The sequence below is a fragment of the Bubalus bubalis genome, chromosome 18, assembly GCF_019923935.1.
Source record: "Bubalus bubalis isolate 160015118507 breed Murrah chromosome 18, NDDB_SH_1, whole genome shotgun sequence".
Classification (NCBI taxonomy): Eukaryota; Metazoa; Chordata; class Mammalia; order Artiodactyla; family Bovidae; genus Bubalus; species Bubalus bubalis.
Window position 1 is genome coordinate 36,156,621 of NC_059174.1, and position 19,037 is coordinate 36,175,657.

The 19,037-nt window shown below is 44.3% G+C and overlaps 1 long non-coding RNA gene across 4 annotated transcripts; it reads left to right on the forward strand.

Moving 5' to 3' along the window:
• The first annotated feature begins 12,335 nt into the window (after window positions 1-12,335).
• LOC123330319 lies at window positions 12,336-16,762 on the forward strand. 4 transcript variants are annotated; one of them, XR_006546154.2, is made up of 3 exons: window positions 12,336-14,131; window positions 14,580-14,697; window positions 16,714-16,762. It is a non-coding gene; the product is annotated as an uncharacterized LOC123330319 (long non-coding RNA). The 4 variants fall into 4 exon arrangements; XR_006546152.2 differs by lacking the exon at window positions 16,714-16,762 and adding an exon at window positions 15,568-15,665; XR_006546151.2 differs by lacking the exon at window positions 16,714-16,762 and adding an exon at window positions 15,249-15,561 and having other exon boundaries at window positions 12,337-14,131.
• The last annotated feature ends 2,275 nt before the right edge of the window (window positions 16,763-19,037 follow it).

A 19,037-nucleotide genomic window follows, 5' to 3' on the forward strand; every position in this document is an offset into this window, starting at 1 on the left:
CCACCTGTATCTGTGCTAATAGTGGGTTTAGTGTAACCGAAGAGAGTTCTGTGGTTCTTCAGGATTCTTGCTGCTGTTGCTCTTTCCTTGATGTGTGTTGCTCATTTGATAATCACGAGAGGCACAAACCAAGACTTTTGCTGTATTAACAGATATGATATGGCAACGAGGTAGACAGGTTTTTACTGAAACCATCTGATAAAGAGAAACCAGTTCAAGGTAATAATATTTGTTATATATAATGTCAGTCTTCAAATGGTTGTTTGTCTTGGAAATAGCTAAACTTTTGGGGGAAATTAAGCATTGAGATCGAAGTTCTAGTGACTGTTAATAAAACAAGGTAAATAAGCCATTTTTACAATGACCTTTTAAAACACACTGATAGCCTTCTAACATTACCATGAGACATCGTTCTAGGGTGTAGTTATTTCACTATCATGAATTGAGGATTACTAATAGAAAAGTCCCATTCTTGCTGCTAGTGTTTGAGTCTAATGTTTAATCTTCAGTCGTAATAATTCACTGTTCCTGATGCTGAGTGTTTGGCAAGTATTTGACAAATCCTGGTTGATTCCTGAAAACCTGAGATGGAAGATTGTGATTTCAGTTGTGTAAATTTAAGGGACCAAGCACTCACACAGTGTGCTAAATGATTGGTAATTGCAGGTAACATAGGTAACCTAACATTAATTAGCTTAATAGATATCTGTATACTCTGCAGGTTTTCCTCCATTTATGAGATGGTTACGTCCCAGTAGTGAATATCATACTGGATATCGCTGGCCCAGGTAAAGATCAAAATTCAAAAGTATGATTTTTACTGAATGCATATCACTTCCACTGTCATAAAGTAGAGAAACTGTAAGTTAAACCACACTAAGCCTGGAACTGCATTTTCAGGGCCAGTCAGCTTAATCACAAACTTAACATTTTAGAAAACAATTCTTGTATGAAGCATTCAGGAGAGACTAGGGTTGGATTCTAGGCAAAACATGAGGACACAGTTGTAATACTCATTTATGTGCCACCTATCTGCCACGCAGCATCTTAGACGACTTCCACACGTTTCTGATTCTGCAGGGTCTTTACGTGGAAATCGAGTATATCCAAATTTTACCAATGACTTGAGGCTACACAGCTGAGAGGTGAGCTGGACTTTAAACCCGACAGCTGTCAATTTCTAGTGTTGGTTGTTCCCATATGAAAACTAAGCTCTAGAGTCTTCCCTGTTGGTTCAGTGGTTCAGACTCCGCTTGCGCTTTCCCCTGCAGGGGGCACAAGTTCAATCCCAGGTGAGGGAACTTAAGATTCCACAGGCCATGCATCATGGTCAAAAAGACCCCAAAACCGAGCTCTGCTGCTGCTGCTAAGTCACTTCAGTCGAGTCCAACTCTGTGTGACCCCATAGACGGCAGCCCACCAGGCTCCCCCGTCCCTGGGATTCTCCAGGCAAGAACACGAGTGGGTTGCCATTTCCTTCTCCAACACATGAAAGTGAAAGTGAAGGCACTCAGTCGTGTCCGACTCTTAGCGACCCCATGGACTGCAGCCCACCAGGCTCCTCCGTCCATGGGATTTTCCAGGCAAGAGTACTGGAGTGGGGTGCCATTGCCTTCTCCGAACTGAGCTCTAGTTGTACCAAAATAATATGCCTGGTATTCTACTATTGATTATCATTTATATATATATATATAGATATTTCTGTGTATGGTCAATAAAATAGAATCATGAATAATACAATCATTTTTCTTAATCAGTAGATACTAGAAAGTAGATACTATCTTGGGAGTCCACCCCCAAAGTCTTCATTGTTGAAGAGAATCCTGTTGGTTCAGTGTGAACAATTTAGAATGACCCTCACTCCCTTCCTTGCGAAACAGTTTCTTGATGCTAGTTAATGAGAATTTAGATTTGAACTGTATTATTAGAGTCAACTTTGGAGAAAAGGTAGTCTGTAAAACAGTTAAAGACTATTGAAATCCTTAGGCAGCAGAGATGAGAAGTTCTTACATAACTTCTTCCATCCTCTAATCCAGTCTAGGGTTCTGGTTGAGATTTAACCTGGAAATATGTGTAAACTTAAAATTATTAATGATGAGTAATTGTTAGTAAGTTGGCTTGACCTTTGCCTCTTCTGAAACTATATATCATGAGGAAATCCAAAAAATGAAAGTCTTCCACTTCATGCCGTGAAGCACACGAGACTGGGAAACGGTCATTTCTGGCTTTTTTTCTTATATCATTGCAGAAGATGATTCAAGGTCATTGGAGGAAGCACAACATAATGCACATACAAACACTGTTTGTTCCAAGTGTGACAAGTGGCATTTTTGATTCATCAGTGCCAGTCTCAGAGCAGTTTCCTATTGTTTGCTCCTGGTCCTAAGCTCTGTGCCTGAGACATCAATGTGATGTTAACTTCAGAACCACATAGACCTGGTAAGAGAAAAATTTAAGAACCCAGGAGCCTGAATTTCATTTCTTCTTCGAGAAGTTTACTTTGGGGATCTTTTTTTCCCCCCCAGTTTCTTCATTTAAGTTTTTCAGGAAGGAAGGTGGCATTACCTTACAGAACAATAGGGAGATGTCCACAATAAAAAGAAATCCTCTCACACACCTGTCCACTCTGATTTAATTATCCAAGAAATCTAATCAAGAGCAGTCCAGGAAAATGAGTTTTCCAAGACTCCCAATCTGACACACACACACTACCCCCACCCCACTTTTTTTTCCTTTAATCTTTTTTTTTTTTTAAGGCTTTTTAGTTTTTAGACTTTTTCTACACTTCATTCTGCTCCATCTGGCCCCCTTAAACTAATGTTTTGCTAATAAGTGACAAGGTTACACCTCAGCTACGCGTCCCTTCATTTTTAAGTATTATGGTCCAAAAATATACCCACTAGCCTGTCTTAGAAAACATTTGGAAGAAATAAAGCTGATTTGTTTGTAAGCTGGGCCATCCATGTAAACTAGTGCAGTCCTGTTGGAACATCTTGATTGACCTTGCCCAGGGCTAAATTCTACCTCTGGACCTTTCATGTTTGAGTCAGTATGTTTGGTTTTTGTCTCAAGCTAGTTCAAACTTGGTTTCTAAAACATCTTGAATACAGTGGCCCCTGCAGCTTACCTGACCTTAAAATGCCTGCCTTGGTAGCATCTTTGAAAAGGTTCAGCCTCTCCAAGTATACCTAGCTCCTATAGGGCAGAGATTCATTTTATTCTGTGCCAAGTCTTAAGTATCTTTGCAAAGAAGAACTATTCATTACTTTAAAAAGATACACATTCAAAAAATATATACAAGTTTATTTTTGTCATAGAATAAGATAAATAAATGTATGTAAGATAACAGTTGCAAAGGGAACTTCACTTGTTATGAACCAGTTATGAATGAGCATCTGATGGGACCTAGGGGTAGGGAGCACAACTGAACCTCATGTGTGCTAGAACCAGTAGGAAGCAAGGTGGCTACATTGGTTTCCAGTCCAAACCTGTGAAGAAGACTAACTCTTAGAAGTGAGAATGTAATTAGCCAGGTAGTATCAGAGTGTCCATTTCTGGTGCCATCAAAGACAATGGGACACATTCCTCAGGTTTGAATGGGAGAAAGATCAGGGGGAAGCAGACAGCCAAGGCAGGTACTGTTATATACTTTGTGTATTTTGTCTGAGTGCCTTCATTAATAGACTATATGCCTCCTGAAGGAAGCCTCTTCCGCATCCTTCAAGTTGTTCTGCTTTATACTGGGCCATAGGAAGGACCAAGTAGATTCCGTATGGTTTACCATGCTGTGTCTAAATGAGCAACCTATCCAAATTTGTTGCAGAAGTATCTAGGACTCCCAAGTAGAATTTTGAGATGAATTCTAATTCTTCCCACATCACTAACAACCAAGAACCCCATTCACTCCTGCGTCCCTACAAATCCATTCTGTCTTCTCTGTAAATGAATTCAGCTGCCAGCATTTGTTGGTTTCCTAGATATATTTTAACTGAACTTTATTTTTTAGAGCAGTTTTAAATTTAGAAAAATTGCAAAGATAATACAAAGAGTTGACATAAATGGCAACCCACTCCAGTACTCTTGCCTAGGAAATCCCATGGATGGAGGAGCCTGGTGGGCTGCAGTCCATGGGGTCTCGAAGAGTCGGACACGACTGAGCGACTTCACTTTCACTGTTCACTCTCATGCATTGGAGAAGGAAATGGCAACCCACTCCAGTGTTCTTGCCTGGAGAATACCAGGGATGGGGGAGCCTGGTGGGCTGCCGTCTATGGGGTCACACAGTCGGACACGACTGAAGCGACTTAGCAGCAGCACCTGGTTTCCCCTATTACTAGCGTCTTAAACATTAACATGGTACATTGGTTACAGTTAATGAACCACTATCAATACACTTATCAAAGTCTGCAATTTATTCATACTTCCTATTTTTACATAATTTTTTTTTTCTGTTCCACTGTTAAATTTAGTCATCATTTCTTTGCCTCTGCTTGACTGTGACAATTTCTCAGACTTTTTGTGATGACCTTTAGAGTTTTGAGGAGTGTTGACCAGGTACACTGAAGGATGCCCTGAATTGGAACTTGATGTTTTTCTTATGATTAGACTGGGGTTATAGGTCTGGTTGGGGCCCAGGGAAGCTCTAGATGTAATTTGTTACTATTGTGTCATGTCAAGGGTATATACTATCAATAAGATGTATGATTGACGAGGTTGTCCTTGATCACCAGGTCAGCCTTGATTACCTATATAAGTTCTGCCTGCCATCATGGGATCTCTAAAGAGGTAGGATTTGTCCTAAGAGTATACTGAAGCATTATGTTCTGTGCTCAACATCACTGGTAACAGACACCATCCCAGTAACGTCAAAAAATGTTAATGACTCAGTGCCCAAATGGGCAATTCCGAGAGGAAGGATCATTGACATTCAGAGCAGAGGGAGAGAGGGCAGAAGGCTGCTGTGTTTATTTTGCCACGGTCAATTTAATCTCTCCTCCCAGAGAGTTACTTACCTCTAACCTTGAATCTCTTTAACATTAGATTCAGCCACAGATCTCCCCTGTTTATGACCCTTGCTACCACTGATCAGTATAAAGCATGTATATACATGAGTGGAGGCAGGCATTTTTCCGCTTTCATTCTGTGGCTTGCTGTAGGGAGCAATGGCATGGGCTTCTCAACATCCATCACACCCGAGCTGATAAGTCTAGGACAGTTGGGCCTGTCTTCTGTCCCGCATGGTTCTACATATGACCCAGTTCTCACCAGTGGGATGAAACTTGTGGAAGAAATTTTCTCTCCAAAGACAAGGGTCACAGAAAGAACTGCTATGGCTGTTTTGCACCATCTTGAGAAGAAAGCAACACACCAGGATGGCTGAGTGGAGGAGAGAACAGGAGACTGTTGCCAGCTGCTGGCACAGTGAACAGGAGACTCTTGCCAGCTGCTTGCGCACCCTGCAGCAAGACTTCCATTTAGGCAGAGATTGTAAATTTTCTTATTGTTTAAGCCATTTGAGTCGGGGTTTCTATTACTTGCAGCTGGAAGCATCCTCACTGATAAACTGTCCCTAAGAGGAATGACTCATGGGGAAATAGTCCTCCCAGCTTCTGATTAACTCTGGCCTCCAGAGATAATTATCTGGGCCATCAGATACACAAAAAGTATGGAGGTCATAAGACTAAAAGGAGCGTGGTTACATTTAAGGAGAGGGTGAAGACAGTGGCTGGGAGGGTGCCTCAGAGGGGCTTCTGGAATCTTGGTAATTTCTTGATCTGGGTGGTGGTTTGGTGAGTGTGTTTACTTTGGGATAAATTCATTGGACTGTAGACTTATGGCTTGTGTACTTTTCTGCATGGAGGTTATACTTCAATTTTTAAAAGAAAGTTTTAGTAAACTTTTAGTAGAGATATTACCTTGTAACCAGACCTCCACACAAACTGTTTATAACTTGAGTGGAAGGATATGAATGCCATATTGTGGTCATTTTATTAGGCAGCCAAACTCAGCTGCAGCGATGTGCTTTCTTTGATAGGCTTCCAGAATCTCATTGTGAAGACCCCCTGTCGCTAGTGTGTGGCCAGCCTTCTCTAATCTCAGCCAGAATGCTTTCCCGTAGGGTTTGGATGGGAGGGCGTCACATCCTTACAGATGAAGTACTTCATCGTTTTTAGAGTTCAGTCACAATGACAATTAAAAACCAAAATGAAAGGTAACAGGCTGGTGCCTGTCCACATAAGGCTTGGTCTTTCTCAGAGAGGCATTCTAGTTACAGGAGGGTCCACTCCAGAGAAACCACAGTTTGAAGACTGCAGCCAGCAACCTCATGCAGCCTAGGTTGAGACCTCTGGTTCATGGAGGAAGGGATGGAAGATGTTGAGTTAGTTGTTTGTGGAAGAAGAATATTACCATAGGGACTTCCCTGGCAGTCCAGTGGTTAAGACTTTGCCTTCCGATGCAGGGGGTGCAGCTTCGATCCCTGGTGAAGGAGCTAAGATCGAACATGCCTCTCAACCAAAAAAACAAAAACATAATAAATGGAAACCATATTGTTAAAAGTTCAATAAAGACTTTAAGAATGATTCACATTTAAAAAAAAATTTTTTTTTTTTTTTTTTTAAAGATAGAAGTTACCATAAATCGTAGGTTGGAGAATGGAACTGGATCTGGGGTAGCAAGTTGCTGGTAATATAAATCCTCATGAGGGAGTGGATTTGGAGAGTGATTACATCATGATACTAAATGGGGAATCTGGTTGGTGGTCAGACCCATGGAATTCAAATTCCTTAGCTCCTTATAGCCCTGTCCTGATTGAGGAGTTACGCTGACCTGCAGAACTGGAAGCTCATCAGAATGTGGAGACGTCTTAATTTCTGTCCCACCTAACTCATCAAGGTGCTTACACATCCAGTATATCCTCACTGAGCCTTGTGAGGTAGGTAATTTAGATATGATCATAAAAGAGACAGTGACTAAGAGAACAGACCTTAGAGTCTAAGACCTGTGTTTGAATCCTGTCTCTGTCTTACCAGTGGAACTGTGTTGTGAAGTGTACTCAAGCTGAGTGGTCAGTTGTTCTTACCACCATATGGCAACCTATGGAGACATTTTTGATCGTCGCAACTAGAGGAGCATCCCACGAATGCTGTTAAACATCCCGCGGCACACAGGACAGCTCCCTACTGTAAAGGACTGTGCAGCCCGAAATGGCAGCAGTGCTGCTGCTGGGAAACCCCTGGCTCTAATCTGATTTTTAGTCTCTTCATCCTACAATGGGGATATTGACAGTACCTAGTTGGATTGTTACGAAGAGTAGATGAAATAATGGTTGATATTGGACTGTCTGTCTTTCATTCTCTATGCCATTCTCAGAGCCGCCCTCTTTGGAACAGGCATCTCTCCAGAGTTAGATTTCCATGGGCTGAACGCTGACTGTCCATAGTTCCCATTTGGTTTCATGATGTTTGTCCCTGGCAGGCATTTTGCATGGTGTGTCTCTGCCCTGTGCCACAGTTGATTGGATCAGGGCAGAGGCCAGATGCAAACTAAAGCAGTTAAGAGTTCTTTTTCCAAGAAACTCTGTAATCTGTACTGAGAGACGTCTGGCCGGTGTCTTGAATCAGTTCAGTTTAGTTCAGTTGCTCAGTCGTGTCCAGCTCTTTGCGACTCCATGGACTGTAGCACGCCAGGCCTCCCTGTCCATCACCAACTCCTGGAGTTTACCCAAATTCATGTCCATTGTGTTGGTGATGCCATCCAGCCATCTCATCCTCTGTTGTCCCCTTCTCCCGACTTCAGTCTTTCCCACCTTCCAATGAATATTCAGGACTGATTTCCATTAGGATTGACTGGTTGGATCTCCTTGCAGTCCAAGAGACTCCCAAGAGTCTTCTCTAACAACACAGTTCAAAAGCATCAATTCTTCAGCGCTCAGCTTTCTTTATAGTCCAACTCTCACGTCCATGCATGACTACTGGAAAAACCATAGCTTTGACTAGACGGAACTTTGTTGTCAAAGTAATGTCTCTGCTTTTTAATATGCTGTCTAGGTTGGTCATAACTTTTCTTCCAAGGAGCAAGCGTCTTTTAATTTTATGACTGCAGTCACCATCTGCAGTGATTTTGGAGCCCCCCAAAATAAAGTCTCTTACTGTATGGAGAAGTTATAAACCTGGAAGCTGTGGGTGGTCATTTGCTCACATGTGAGTGGAGTGCAAAAAACCAGTTTACAGCAAAGGAGAAGAATGCAACAGTTCCAGAGAGAAGAGCTGCAATGAGAGACAGCTTCTGTTCTCTGTTCTCTGCACCTTGCCTGGAGGTGATGGAGGCCATTTCTGCAACCATGTCATGCTTCTTGCCCAAGCTGGCTTCAGTTACGTTTGTTGTGCTCCTGGGACATATTACCAATGACATAGGTAAAAACATTTAGCGTGGTGCCTGGGAATAGTCCTAAGTAAGTGTCAATTATTATCATTGTTCCCATTTTAGAGATGAGGAAGTCAAGGCAGAGAGATTAAAGAATTGGTCTTATGTCACTCGGCTCTTTAGGGGTAACCCAATCTAGAATCCAGGTGTCCTGACCCCTTGACATGGGTTGTGTTCCATCTGTCCTTTGAATTGTGAAATAAAACTTTAAGAATAGTGTATGAGTAAGTAAGTACCTATGTACAGTTAAAAATAATTCACAGTGAACCCTGGTGTATCCATCACCCAGGACAAGAACTCGAAAATTGGCTGCCACTCAGAGGACCTTCCCGTGTCCCTCCCTGACACGTCTCCTGCTCTCCCTGCCAGAAGTAACCAATATCCTGTTTTTTGGTTGAAATAATTTTTAATAGTTTTTCCACCCGCATTTGCATCCCTAAACCACATGATTTCACTTTCTTTGTTTTGGAACTTTATATAAAGGAAACTGTACTACACATAGTCTCTGTGACTTGTTTATTTCCACACCATGTTTGTGAGGCGCATCCATGCTGTGACGTGTAGCTGTAGTTCGTTTATTTTCTTTGATGTATAGTCCACGATGTGTTTATGCAAGGCACTATGAATGGGCACTGGATTGTTTCTGATTTGGGGCCAGCAGTATGACTGGAAGCATCCTTGTTTGTATGCTGGTGCACATGTGCAAGGCTGTCTCGTGGGTGTGTAAGCAGGAGACACCCTGCTGTGTGTGACTTGCTTTGCTCCACGTCCCTGTCAGTTTGGGTTCCCTTTTATGCAAATGCCTGTACCTGGGGCCACAGGACGAGGAAATTACTGTGTGGTGCTGTGGGACACACAGATTTAAAACACAGAATCCTGGGACTTCCCGGTGGTCCCGTCATTAAGACTCCAAACTTCCAGTGCAGGAGGCGTGGGTTTGATTCCTTGTGGGGAAACTACATTCCCCATGTGCAGGCAAAAAAAAAAAAGAATAAAACAATCCTTCCTCAAAAAGTTACACATAGAATTACCAAGGCAATGGCAACCCACTCCAGTACTCTTGCCTGGAAAATCCCATGGATGGAGGAGCCTGGTAGGCTGCAGTCCATGGGGTCGCTAAGAGTCAGACACGACTGAGCGACTTCACTTTCACTTTTCACTTTCATGCATTGGAGAAGGAAATGGCAACCTACTCCAGTGTTCTTGCCTGGAGAATCCCAGGGACGGGGGAGCCTGGTGGGCTGCCGTCTCTGGGGTCGCACAGAGTTGCACACGACTGAAGCGACTTAGCAGCAGCAGCAGCAATTCCACATCTAGGTATATACCCAAGAGAACTGAAAACACATTCACACAAAACTTGGGCATGAATTTTTGTAGCAGCATTATTCATAATAGCCAAAATGTGGAAATAGGCCAGGTGTCCATCAACTGATCAGTGAGATGTGGTCTGTACCTACGTGGGATATTATTCAGCGTAAAAAGGAATGAAACACTGATTATACTTCAACTTTGTGGTAAGTGAAGGAAGTCCAGACACAGAAAGTCACATATCATTCTGCTTATAGGAAATGTCCAGAATAGGCAAATTCAGAGAAGCAGATTACTGATTGCCAGGAGGAGCAAGGGGGCAGGGAAAACACAGAGTGACATTGATGGGTACAGGGTTCTTTTTTGAGGTGATGAATATGTTCTGGTATTGGTTTTCCTGGTGGCTCAGATGGTAAAGAATCTGCCTGCAATGCAGGAAAACCAGGGTTCGATCCCTGGTTCAGAAAGATCCCATGGAGAAGGAAATGGCAACCCCTTCAGTATTCTTGCCTAGAGAATCCTATGGACAAAGGAGCTTGGGAGGCTACAGTCATGGAGTCGCAAAGAGTTGGACACTGCTGAGCGACTAACAGTTTACACTTGACACTATATGTTCTGGAATTAGCAGTGAAAGTCTGACCAATTTGTGAATATACTGAAAAAACCACTGAATTGTATGCCTTGGGAGAATTTAACGGTATGTGAATTATACATACACACACATATATATATATGTTTGGGGGTATTTTATTATTCAGCAGTAGATAAACAGACTGTCAACTAAACAGAAAAGTTTCAAATGTTGCTTAATTAGAGGTATAAATTAAATTCTCTCTGCTATACTGCCATTTCCCTCAACTTATGATAACCTGTGATTAATTTGTGATGGAATTCTATGTGAGGAGTCCTTCACTGGGGTTCCTTTTTATTCCTATGTGACATTTAGGCTGCAAACCTTAAAATAGGTGTGTTTCTAACCTTCCGTTAAACCTTCTGAGGTACTAGTCTTGGCTGGACGTTCCCCCTCTTTGATAAACTGATGTTGAACCTCAGACAATGGTCATGGGAGTAGAAGCTTTTTTTTTTTTAAACAACTTTATTTTCCTATTTATTTTTGGCTGTGATGGGTCTTCATTGCTGAGGCCAGCTCCTCTCTAGGAGCGTCATACAGGCTTATCATTGCTGTGGCTTCTTTTGTCGAACTTGGGCTCTGGGGCACAATAGTTCTGTGGCCCATGGGCTTAGTTGTCCTGAGGCATATGGAATCTTCTCTGACCAGAGATCAAACCTATGTCCCTTGTGTTGGCAAGCAGATTCCTATCCACTGGACCATCAGGCAAATGGGGAAGCATTTTTGTTTTGCTTACTGGGATCACCAACTTTCCTAATTCTCTTTAACTTTTCTTTACTTATCAGAGATTTATTTAGTGTTTCCCTCAGGCCCTCCATCATTCTTTGATTCCCACACTTTCTATAGCACACTATTACAAGCATGTTCCGTTTAATCAGTGGTATGGGAATTAGATCTGAACAGAAATGTCAATACAAACACAGTTTCCTTATTGTTCATTAATTTATTCAAAACACATGTATTGAATACCTAGGACATGCCAGATGTTCCTTAGCACATTGTTGGCAAAACGGCGGTCAGAGAGTTAGATATGAACCTTGTTTTGGTCAGAACCACCGTTGGGTAGCCAATGCACATTCAGGTGGAGTCACCAAGGAGAGTTTAATGCATGGACAGTTTGTAGAAGTGCGGGCAGGGCTAAGAGATACCTGGTGAAGGAATGGTGGCGAGGCACCTTGGGGTGGCAACAGCTGGCGGCCAATGCCACCTGGGCCTGGGAAGACAACAGGGTTAGGAGGACCCAGCAAGACCTGAGGGAAGAGGCTGGACGGTGGCCCTGCAGAGGCAAATGGGGAGCTGCCTAGGACCCCTGTTGTCACAAACTAGGTTTTGAGTGGGGAGACAAAGAGAAAAAACAATTACGGAACATGATCAACAAACAGGATGACATGAAGGAGGGCATCCTGGGGTATGGGTGGCTGTCTGGGAAGGTCTTTCCAGGTAGGAGACGCTGTTGAGCTGGGACCTGAAGGGTCAAGCCCCAAGGTGACGAAGGCACTGCTGGCCGAGATGGGGAAGCTCAGAGGAGAGTCAGGTTTAGGGGAGGAAAGTCAGAAACCTTGGCACAGGGACATATTAAAGATAGAACCTATACAAATGCAGAAGAATAACAAATCAAGGCCAAGCAAGAGTCCGTGGGGTTCACAGAGAGGCAAAGGAGGAGAGGTGATGGCTGAGGGCTGACACCCAGCGCCCGCCTCAGAAGCCAGGACGTGTGTGGACTGCACCCTCCCTGGAGGTTACACCAAGTGCTGGCACAGCACTCTGGCTCCCAGCCCACCTGCCTGCTCGTGGGGCTCCTTCCAGTGTTTATTGGGCCTTCTGCCATGTCTGAGGTCCTCCCCTTACAAAGGCAAGAAGGGCCAGGGGAAGGGAGTGTCCCTTCTGAACACCAGATGGGACACATAGCCTTAAATAGGCAGTGGCCACAGGGAGAAAAGTGGGCTTGCTAACTCTGAAGGGTCCAAAGTTTGCTTAGGAATAGGCACCCAGGCCCCGATGAGTACCATGATGCCCAGAGCACCTGGAGGAAACAGCAGGCCTGACATGGCTGGAGCCAAAGCAAGGCATCAGAAGAGAACTGGGTCTGAACCGGCACCTTTTCCCTCACCTGGTGGGTGTCATGGCAGCAGCCAGAGCCCACCTTCAGGTGCTTCTAGCCCACACAATTTGGCACATCTCTATATTTTCTTCCATCAAGGTCTCTGCCTTCTGGCTCTCTGCCCAACCAGTTGCCCACAGACTGGAAAACAAAGGCTCGAAGCCTTCCCTGGAGACCTGGGCTTAAGGGATGGGCCTTGGGCAGGCTGGGCGGATGCTCTGTTGATTTTTTTTTTTCCAAGTGCAGAGAATGTGACAGCCAATTCCTGTTGGAAATAGCTTTTGTTTTCTTTGGAGCACAAAGCACTTTTCCTTTCTCGTGATTGTCTCAGTTCAGGTCATGTTTAGGATGATGATTTGCTAACCTAATTGCCTGCCTTCCAGATCCAGAGTTCTTAACCTTTTAGGGTAGAGACCCTATCGGAACTCTGATAAGAACTATGGACCCTGTCCCCCAAATGTACATACACACAGATACCCCCAGTTTCACATTTAATATCAATCCTAGGAGGTTAAAATCCCCTGGATGAAGAAGAGTGTGTTCTTCCTACCCCACACCCCTGCTCCCACCCCCAGGTTTTTTTTTTCCATCTGGATCTTAAAATTCCCCCAGCACTTCTTGCCTGGCTCTTGCCTGAATTAATCACCCCTGCTGAGGAGCAGGGACACTGGCTGGATTCGGGCTGCCTCTGGTTTCAAGACTCCAGGTCTGTGGTGCTTTTTCAGGCAGCAGGATATTCCAGTGGGGGTTGTAAAATATCTGTCTCATCCATGCCTGGTTATTATGAAGGAGCTGGGCAGCCAGAGTCTCGGAGATTCTAGAAGAGGTAACACAGCTTTGGGTGAGACTAGGGAGACAGGCGTTGTCTGGTTTTGTTAAATTCCAGAAGCAAGTCATTTTGCCAAAAATGCCAAAAATAAAAGGGCTGTCTAGACACACACTAGAAGCTCTCCTATGAAGAGAGGCCTTCCTGAAGATCATTGATTTATACTTAAATGGCAAGACTAGAGGCTTCATTTATTTATTTTTTTGGCCACACCGTGCAACTTGTGGGATCTTAGTTCCCTGACCAGGGATTGAACCCCGGGCCATCGACAGTGAGAGCTGATAATCTCTGGACCGCCAGGGAATTCCCTGGGTTCATTTATTTAACAGGCATGGTTTGCGTCCCTGGGGTGCACTGTGAATTAGACAGACAACGAACCAGAGAGTTTTAAAGGTAGTGACAAGGACAAGGATGAAAATAAAATAGGGTGAAGTAGTAGATGTGAACTGAGAAGGTGCACTGGAGCCAAAACCTACATATTGCAAAAGCAGCTTCCATCTGGAGGAGAAGAGCTCCAGGTGGAGTGAGCAGCTGCTGAAAAGGCCCTGAGGCTGAAACAAATGGGGCTGCTTAAGGAAAAGGAAAAACACCTGTGGCTGGTGCAGCTTCCGGGAGAAGGAAGGTCCAGCTTCCGGGAGAAAGGAGGCCGGGACGGGGACAGGAGTGGTAGGCAGCGGGTGGGCCGCGTTGGGTTTGCAGGAAAGACAATGGAGGGGGCAGAGCAGGCATCTGTGACTGGATTTGCAGATTTGCATTTTGAGATTTGGCCTCCGCGGAAGAAGTGTCTTCGGGGAGGGCAAGAGTGGAAGACGGACCGAAGCGAGGCTGACTAGTGGCCCAGGTGAGTGGGAGATGCGAGCCCTGACTTCCTGGTGGCCATAGATGGCAAGACAGAGACATTTTCCAATGGACACACGTGGTTCATATCATGTCATATACGCCAGCTCCAGGCGGGTGAGGCTCTGTGGGAACCCTTTATTACTGCGCAGAAGGACCAAAGTGAAGGTGCTCTTGCCAGTCTAAGGTTTCCTGTTAGTGCCTTCCAGGAAAAACGTGAACAGAGAAACGAATCCTCTTTTAGAGAAAGTTGCTTGGCTGTTCTTGTCTCTGCAGAATGTTAATCACCTTGGCAGGGAGGAGGAGGGGGAGGAGAGCTGGTATGTATTAGGTACCAACTGCATACCTTGATTTCATCTAATCTCACAGTAACCCTACAAGGCTCATAGTTTATTTTGTTTTGCTTTGGTGTTTTCTTTCATTTCTTTTTTCTTTCTTTTTTTTTTTTTTAGATAAGAAAACAAGTTCAGAGACGTTAGGTAAATTGCCCAAGGCCACAAAGATAACAAGTGATAGACTGGGATCCAAACCCAGGCCAGCGTGGTTCCAAAGCTTTCCACACCATCCCAGGTGAGCACATTGAGGAGGACTTAGTAACCTCAAAGCTCGCAGGGTTTTAGCTACTCCTTGGATGAAAACTAGCCTCTGTTGGGGAGTCCCCTGACTGTTCCAGAACATGGGGCGTGCTGAGCGCGGTGATGTCCAAGACTTGCATTTAGAGATGTTCCCTAATGTTTAGAAGATTTAATGATGCCAGAGAATCTAAGGGAGAAAGAAGGATTTGAGTCTTCATGTAAACAGGCTCATTAACTAGCAACAACTCAGTAAGGGTGAACTCAATTAGGGCTGACTGGAAGGTAGAATTTATGCCACCTGGCTTGACTCTTGAAATGAGAGACTGATGGTGGCTACGAGTTTATCATGGAGGAGTAACTCAGGAGTAATTTCTACTGAGAAATTCTGTGTTTTAAATCCTTCCCCTGCTGCTCTGCAGCCAGTTGCATGGCAGGAGGACTCTGGAGGGTTCTGGAGGACTCCAGTGTTTCCAGCAGGACCTCTGGCCTGGGGTCCTTGGAGCCTCAGGACTCTGTGTATCATGAGAACTCCTTTTGTCCTTGCAGAACAACCCAGAAGGGAGTGGGCCTCGCAGGGTCCACCTTGTCTGACTGCCTGGGATTGTCTCAGAAAAAGACTGGGGCAACATTCCCAACAACTGGACACAGGAAAAGCCAGCCCATCACACCCAGGGTTACACCCAGGCTTACAAAGAGAAACATGACATGTGTTCCTGTCTGTGGTGTTTCAGGCTCTCTGGTGGGTGTGCACACCTGTGACTAGACCAAGCTCCATGGAGGGAGGGCTGTGTCTTCTTCTCTTTATTGTTTTTGCTGTGCTTGAATGAATGAACGGAGGTTGACAGACACTGTCTTCATCCTCTAGGATTTGACATTTCAGCTGGAATTTTAAGCCCACAGAGAAAACAGAGGCTTCCCTGGTGGTTCATTGGTAAAGAAACCACCTGCCATGCAGGATATATGGGTTCGATCCCCAGGTCAGGAAAATTCCCCAGAAAAGGAAATGGCTACCCGCTCTAGTGTTCTTGCCAAAAGAATCCCATGGACAGAGGAGCCTGGCAAGCTATAGTCTGTTGGGTCGTAAAAGAAGAGTCTGACATAACTTAGCGACTGAAAAACAAACAAGAGAAAACTGAGGCATTAAGGGCAGTATGTTTTGAAATCAGATCTAGCTTCCAGCAAAGATCGTAAAGTCTTGGTTTCTTCATCTGCAGAAAGAGGTGATGAGGCACATCGTAGAAAGTGGCTGTAAGTATTGACTGAAGTCTTGCATTTATGTGCTGAGCAGAGATCTCAGCCTATAGCAACCTCAGAGCAAGTGCATAACATTTCTGCCACGACCCCCTACACCTTCCATGGTACTTCTGTTTCAGTAGGAACTTTCAGATCTTTTTGCTGTGATTCACATCACAACCCTATAATGTGTGTGTATGCTGCTGCTGCTGCTAAGTCGCTTCAGTTGTGTCCGACTCTGCGACCCCAGAGACGGCAGCCCACCAGGCTTCCCCGTCCCTGGGACTCTCCAGGCAAGAACACTGGAGTAGGTTGCCATTTCCTTCTCCAATGCATGAAGGTGAAAAGTGAAAGTGTGTATATATACCTTTAAATATAAGTAAAATGTAAATTTTATGAATTAATACCCTTTACCATGTGTGATGGAGTCTGATAGTTTCTACACTGTTAAATTTTGTGGGAAAAAATAATGCTAAAGGGGCACAGGAGAACTTTGGGGTGATGGACATGTCCTATATTTTGATTAGGGTGGTGGTGGTGTGGGTGTCTTTGTCAAAAATCATTGAACTCTACATTAAGATAGGTGCATTTTCAGTTCAGTTCAGTCATTCAGTCATGTCCAATGCTTTGCAACCCCATGAATCGTAGCACGCCAGGCCTTCTTGTTCATCACCAACTCCCGGAGTTCACCTAGACTCACGTCCATCGAGTCAGTGATGCCATCCAGCCATCTCATCCTCTGTCATCCCCTTCTCCTTCTGCCCCCAATCCCTCCCAGCATCAGAGTCTTTTCCAACGAGTCAACTCTTCGCATGAAGTGGCCAAAGTACTGGAGTTTCAGCTTTAGCATCAGTCCTTCCAAAGAACACCCAGGACCGATCTCCTGTAGAATGGACTGGTTGGATCTCCTTGCAGTCCAAGGGACTCTCAAGAGTCTTCTCCAACACCACAGTTCAAAAGCATCAATTCTTCAGTGCTCAGCTTTCTTCACAGTCCAACTCTCACATCCATACATGACCACTGGAAAAACCATAGTCTTGACTAGACAGACCTTTGTTGGCAAAGTAATATCTCTGCTTTTGAATATGCTATCTAGGTTGGTCATAACTTTTCTTCCAAGGAGGAAGCATCTTTTAATTTCATGGCTGCAGTCACAATCTGCAGTGATTTTGGAGCCCAAAAAAATAAAGTCTGACACTGTTTGCCCATCTATTTGCCATGAAGTGATGGGACCAGATGCCATGATCTTCGTTTTCTGAATGTTGAGCTTTAAGGCAACTTTTTCACTCTCCACTTTCACTTTCATCAAGAGGCTTTTTAGTTCCTCTTCACTTTCTGCCATAAGGGTGGTGTCATCTGCATATCTGAGGTTATTGATATTTCTCCCGGCAATCTTGATTCCAGCTTGTGCTTCTTCCAGCCCAGCGTTTCTCATGATGTACTGTGCATATAAGGTAAATAAGCAGGGTGACAACATACAGCCTTGATGTACTCCTTTTCAGTGCATTTTAGTGCTTGTCAATTATATCTCAATAGATTGGCTACCCTCCAAGTTCCTTTTTTATTGAGACACAATTCACATTCCATAAAATTCATCCTTTTAAAGTGTACAATTCAGTGATTTTTAGCATATTCACAGAGCAACCATCACCATTAGCCAGAACATTTTCATCACCATGAAAATTAACCCTGTATCCACTGACGGTCGCTTCGCATTCCCCCAATTCTAGCTTCTGGCAACCATTAATCTACTTTCTGTCTCTGTGGACTTGCTGGTTCCAGACGTGTGGGGCCAGGATCAGAGTCTTTGAAGCTGGGCTGGTTACTTTTTGGTCCAGGTTTTGGGTGACTTTCAAGGGCATCAGTGACACCTGTAGGTGACTCATCCTTTGCCTCTACTTCTTTCTTTAAAAATAGTTTTATTTATTTGGCTGCACCAAGTCTTAGTTGTGGCACATGGGATCTTTCGCTGTGGCCCCCCAGGCCTACCCAGTCCTCTGGAAATGCCCCCTCCTCTCCTGTGGAATATGATGGACAAGGATGCAGCCAAGCAGGGGTAGGGAAGGGATTCTCCAAGGTCAGTGTGGGAAACCCATCACAGAAACACAGAAAAAGATGCATGTTCAGACACAAGTCCAGCAAGACAGTGTCTGGAAGTGGATCCAAAATGGGGCTGTTATTGGCTGCCTGGAGGAGGAGAGGGAGCACCTGGAGGTGACTCATACCCCTGTGTCCCTGCCTCCTTCCTTCCCTGACACCCCATCTTGAAGTGCTCTGAGTCCCTTCACTCCCACTGCCTGGGAGAGGTGTGGACCAGGAGACACCTGAGGAAGGGAGAGGGTTGTGGGGGGAGCCGACTCTGCAACGTCAGTGAGGGTGGGACTGACCTGGACCAACTGACGCCAGTTCTGCCGTCATCTAGAAACGGGTCTGACAGACGGGCTTTCCAGAGGGAGACGTGGAGGTGTTATCGAGGGCCACCTGGAGACATAAGAGAAAAAATTCCTAGAGCTCTAAAAGCCCACTTTTTCCAGCTGTCAGGAAGGAAAAGGCAGGCTCTGGTGATGTCTAAGGAGTGAAATCACACTGACAAGACAAAATTTTAGAGAAGTGTTAAGCACGGTGAAGAGCATAATTGCCCATGACCCTATTTATATAAAAAAAGGGTATTATGTATGATTGTTCATAATAGACCCAAATCTGAAAGGAGTCTCACCAAACCTCCCATTAATAACCTTCAGTGAAAGGAATTTCGCTGTCTACTATTAATTTTTTTTTTTACAATTGTATGCTCTTTGTGTAATAAGACACATTTTAAATTTATTTTTGATCTATTTTTAAATTGGTGATACATTCACATGGAAAATCTCCTCATTCTTGTCTTCATCTACAAAGACAGGTAATGTGCATGCCATAGAGAATGTAAGTTACGTTCCTAAGGGTTTTTTTTTTGGTATCCTTCCAGAATTTCCTTATGTATATGTAAGTAAATTTGGATAGAGATTCTCTGTGTTTATTTTTGGCTTCACTGGGTTTTCATTGCTGCGCATGGGCTTCTCACTGTGGTGGCTTCTCTTGTTGCGGCTCTCGGGCTCTGGAGTG